This window comes from Crassostrea angulata, chromosome 7 (assembly GCF_025612915.1).
Source record: "Crassostrea angulata isolate pt1a10 chromosome 7, ASM2561291v2, whole genome shotgun sequence".
Lineage (NCBI taxonomy): Eukaryota > Metazoa > Mollusca > Bivalvia > Ostreida > Ostreidae > Magallana > Magallana angulata.
Genome location: NC_069117.1, coordinates 33,891,127 through 33,897,227, shown reverse-complemented (window position 1 = coordinate 33,897,227; position 6,101 = coordinate 33,891,127).

Genomic DNA, 6,101 nt, shown 5'->3' with positions numbered 1-6,101 from the left:
GGGACTGACGCCTCTACTTTTATGCAAACATTTTTCTTGCATTTTTATATAGAAATTGAATTTATATGAAGGAGCCCCCCTCCCACTTTCCTGGGAGCCCTAACAAATTGATGAAAAAATAAACCTACATATAGGCTCCCCCTCCCCCACAACCACCATGGAGTAGGATTTTTAAGATTTGCGCTTCATTTTTTTTCTTCTTCTGTTTTTCGGATAAATCCCAACCCAACTTCCAAAACGATGCTACGTACGTGACTGAAAGTAGAGAAACAAAATTGCGCGAAGTAAGCGAGTAAAACAAACCAAAAATTTATTGCAAACACACTTTAAACAATACGCGGTAGGTTATAGAATGTACATTTTAATTGTATTTTGCATATCTTTGAATACTTGAAAACCAATCAAGAAATCATGATCATTGAGAAAAATGGTAATAGATTGACCTAGCTATCTTAAAATGGTTTAAAAACAAACATAGTACCCCTGTATGAAGAAAATGATACAAAAAATAAATTAAATAACGGTTGCCTTTTGATATTTTTTTTCCACTCAAACCACACACAGTGATACTACTGTCTAGACTTTCTTATGAAACTGCATAAAATGATATTTATTAAACAAGAACCCGTTGTTGCATTAACACTAAAAATAAGTAGTAAGGTAAATATAAGAATTGAAGCAACTTTTTTTTCTCGAAGCGTCAATGTTGTCTTGTCTTTGAAAACAAAAAAAAAAACAAAACAAAAAAAAAAACTCGAAAATCGTACGTGTTATAGATATAGAAAGTTGTAAAATTCTGAAAATTTAAAATAATCTTAAACTATTTAAAACTGTTTAAAGAGTTATGTGGATTGTATTAAATTCTATGAATTTTAAAACTTAATCTAATACATGATTGTATTTCCCGATGGACAAGTTATGGATTTATGTTGATATAACATGATATAACTCTATATTTACATCCAACAAGTATTATTCCTTCTATTTCTTACGGAATCTTATAGTTAATTCATAGCTATATAGACAGCGGCTGAAACTGACAAGAAAATGACAGGACAGATATTGACACGCCCAGTTTATCGATTGGTCCAAACCTACAACGACCTAGGTAAAATCACGGACTGCACGAAATAATCATGACGATGTCTGAATCAAAGTCTCACAGGAGACGATTTGGCTGTTTCTTTTAGTTAACGTACTTACGTACATTAACAATAATTTAGTAAATTTTACTTACTTTTCATAATCAATTTATCAATTGGCTAAAAGAAAGATGTTAATATAAACAATAAAATGCTTTCTTTGATGATTCATTCGAGTTATGAAGGTAGCGATCATTGCAGAAAAAAAAACATAACCCGCTAACGCGGGTTATGTATTTTTTCTGCAATGTCGCTACCTTCATATCCCGAATGAATCCCCAAAGAAAGCATTTTATTGTTTAAATGAATATCGATTTGATACTAGTAATTATTTTCAGTTAATTGGATTTATGATTTTTTGTGATTTTATTAAATGAATAGATATAATTTAGAATGTTTTCTTACGTTCCCTCTATTATATTTTATATTGTTCGCAGCCGATGCTTTGTTGATAATGTTTCAATCCATGTTGAAATCGTAAATTACACATGCATCATTCAAGCATGCTTGTCAATAACGATAACTGGATGGTTTCCATACAAAGCGAGTTATCTAGCATGGGTCTAAAATATTTGTTTGACGAAACTTGTTCAAATCATTGTAAAACCTACAAGATAATTGAGTGTAGAATATTAGATATTTATAAACAAAGTTTGATGTCATCTCTTTCGACATCTCCGAAGAGTATGTTATATCGACACCTTGTGGATAATTTTTGTTTGCAAACTTATCTTAGGAGACCGATTAATTATACTTCAAAAAAATTTATAAGTATTTTTCGAACTTCATCACACTCTTTAAATATTGAAATAGGTCGACACAACAAGGTGCCAAGAAATGAAAGATTTTGCAATCATTGTAATAAAAAAGATTTAGAAGATGAGTTCCACTTTATACTCATATGTCCTTTTTACGCTGAATTACGAAAGAAATATATAAAGAGTTTTTATTACAAAAAACCAAGTGTTTTTAAGCTAACTAAACTTTTAAGTGTTAACAATACAAAGGAACTCAATAATTTAGGAAAATATTTATCTAGCGCTTCCAAAATGAGAGCGCAGCATTGTAATAATACTACAGTTTAAGCTACTTATACATTTATGTTCATTCATATCTTAGATATGTACTTGATTATATTGTCTTAATATGTCCACTCACTTACTGCACATTGCACATTTGCATATAATTTTATATGTATTATAATTTGTATTCCGATGAGTTGTAAAGCTCAAGGATAATAAATTGAATTGAATTGAGAATTGAATTGTTTATTTATGTTCATTTTGTTTTCCTAGAGGTGAATAAATTGTACTGTATACAATTTTTTAATATCCGGACACAGCTGAATCAATATCGAAAATGATTCAGGGATTTTTGATGTAAGATAAACTCATATAAAATATACATACACACGTGTACTTTCCATGTTTATTTACCTAACTTAACAGTTAAAACTTTATTATTTATAACTTACATCAGAGCTTTAAATAATTCATCGTATCTATTGTACAACTAACCAACGATTGAAGTTTGTGTCATCAAATTATAGTAATGTTTTCTTTTGATGAATTATTTATTAGAACAATAAACATGATTTATACTTCTGCTTATAACACTGAATTTATATCCATTCTGACAAAAATTGACATTCTATGACGTACATGCCTATTTACTAGTAGCCCATAGTTTGTTTGATTATTTCCTTATTTTATCTCATAATAATTAATATCTGCAAATATTGTGAGCTCATGTATATTCAAAATGACAACTTTGCTGCATTTTTCTTTAAAATTCTGTACACTAAACACGCAATGACGCGAAAACCCATTGAAATCATTTTCTTAGGTAATCAAATACATGTAAACACATGACTTCCAAATTTTTTACGCGTAACTTTCGCAAATGAACGCAATACTATCGCGATATGATGGAATTTTTTTTTTGATTGGGGGGGGGGGGGGGGCAAAAAATACAATACTATCGCGAATAAACGCAAAACTATCGGTAAAACAATAATATTAAATTTGTTAATTTAAGCAGGAGCCATTGTCAGGAACGTTGAATGAAAACGAATACGAAAATAATGCAAAAGTCATAATTTCAGTTTTCCGTTGATTTATATACTGAGTATTTAGATTCGTTAACCCTATCAAAATGATAGAACCTTCTATCTTTTTAAACTGATATAAATCAAATTTGATAAAACTTCAGATTGATAATTATATCAAGCCAATGAATTCAAAGTAGCATTATTTTCGATATTTTCGCCGACTTGTGGATGTGTACTAATATATAGATATCTTTAATTTGGGAAATATGCTTAAATATCAATAATTTAATTTATCTATCCTTAATGACATGATCATAGAACATTTTACAATATAACGTGAATCAAACCTTATATTTGGTGTTTATTAATTGTAAGCCAATTAAAAAAAAGAAATAGAATATCAAAAATTCTTCGTTATATATTGTTCCCCGTTTCGTATGCAAAGTGCAAAGTTTGCGCGTTTATTTGCGAAGGTACGCGTTTATTTGAGAAAGTTTCGGGTTTAACTGTAAATGTTATGCTTTGATTCGATTTTATTCGCGATTGTTTCTGGTTTATACGCAATAGTTACGCGTTCATTTGCGAATATAACGCGTTACATATCGAAAATATTCGTTATATATATTGTTCCCCGTTCCGTATGCAAAGTGCGCGTTTATTTGTGAAAGTTTCGGGTTTATCCGCAAACGTTATGCTTTTATTCGCGAATGTTTCTCGTTTATTCGCAATAGATACGCGTTTATTTGCGAAACTAACGCGTTACATATCGAAAGTACGCGTTTTCTTCGGTACGCGTGTATTTGGGAAATGTTATTGTGTTTTTGATACCGAGAGACACGCGTTGTTTCGTGAAAGTTTCATGTAATGTAGTGAAAGTTACGCGTTTATCCGCGAATTTTTTTAGCTACGAAAATGAGCCCATTCGCTATGTACAATGAAAATGTTATGTTACGTTTGTATTTTGAAAGAGGAGTGTTGTGAAGAATTATCAGCCAAAGGACGAGCACGTGTATCATAATATGTCGTACATACGGTTGATAGCAATATAAAATTATCATATAGTAATATATTTTTGATATGGGTGAACATACTTGTAGATTTGCATTGTAGCAGCACCATGTAGTTTCGAATGAAACAAAATTTAGTATTAATATATTGCCACATTTTTTTTGCAAAAGATTTCTTTAATACTTTTTGTTTGATTGTGAACATTCTTTGTAATCTTCACAGAAAAGGAACAGCAACTCGAACAATTGAAAAAAAAAAACACCAGAAAAAGTCGATCAAGCGATTGTGTCTCGGTTTCGTCTTGACTACCTTCGAAAGCAACTTTGCTAGCCAAGGGTGCGTTTCGTTTAATCTCATCTACCCCTTGGGAGATCGTTAAAAGTGAATCGGACCCTTGGAAGGCGAAAATGCTTTGATACTGTCAAAGCAATGAAAAGAGTTGAAAATTTAAACATGACAATGTCAGGTACTTGTTATGTTTATGCTTCAACTATTTGCTGTATAAAGATATTTTGTAACCTTCTGTGATGTTTATGCATACTATTGTCTTTTACTAATTAACAATTTTTAATTGTCAATGAGTCACGGACTCATTGACAATTAAAAATTGTTAATTAGTAAAAGACACTATTACAGAGTCTTCTTTTTTCTGTTTACAAAAATATTATATTGGTATAAAGGAGGCCAAAAATGTAAATTGATTGTATTACAATCGAAATATGGATGAGATAGACAATGAATCGACACATATCCAATATATATACCCCCGCTTTGGGCCATAGTAGAAAAAAAAAAACCAGGGAGTTGGGGTCGAGCATCCGTAATTGATGTGTCGGTGCATGGTTCCAGCAATGTCACTCATAGCTAGGACCGGTGCTTACGCGCCTAATTTCTGTGGTCCGAAACATTAGTTACTCCAACATACTCAAAACTTCATCTAGCTGCAGGTCTGTAGCTCCCGGTCTGAAAAAAATCGGATGGACGACCTGGGAGCTACAGTGCCTCCCATACTAAAAAAAAACCCACCAGCAATTTACGGCGCACAAAAAATTGCGCTAGTTTTGGACTGATTAATCCTATTAGTACATGTACTTCATTTTCCCAGGTCGGTAGGCGTGTTTCGAGGAAAGTCTGAGGCAAGTAAAGTGGCGATATCAGTAGGAAATTGCATGAAAAATTTAATGGTACTGATTTTTTTCACAGAATTTGTGTGTACACAACGTTAATCAGTCCAAGGAGGTCTTGACTCTCTATGGATAAGCATTGTATATATATTCATAAAGTAATAAGAAATAGACACTGGAAACCCTTTGTGAAACACAGACCTCTTTCATAAGTTAGTAAGAACTAACTGTATAATACCGTATAACACAATTCTCTCTCTCTCTCTCTCTCTCTCTCTCTCAACTGAAGTATTTTTTAAAATCCGGAGAAGGGGATAGTGGCAGTTCCTTCAGTGAAACCCCCTGTATCTGCGCCTGTTCTCCCATTATTACTTTTTTTGTATTCTGATGTGTGTATTTTTGTAGATATGAAGATTTCTCTTTAAACTTATTAAATATTTTTCTTTACCCCTATAATGATTTCAACTCAAAAGTTATAGCACGCCCCTTTCTATAAGAGTTTTGTAATATGTATACATGGAAATATAGGTAACATTAACCTTGAACCTTGAGTATGTAAATGATGATTTAAGCAGGAATGGTTAAGGCGAAGTATAAGGTTTTTGAAAACAAAAACAAGACAAAGCGAATGTTTTTCTCTCACTTCAATTCATTTACTACATGTGACATAACCATCAGTCATGGTGGCTTTTACAGCCAGCCTGGCCTAAAATTAAGATAATAATAAAAAAGATTAAGACTTAAATGTAAATCCTTCTCTAACTCTGAAACCGGCGT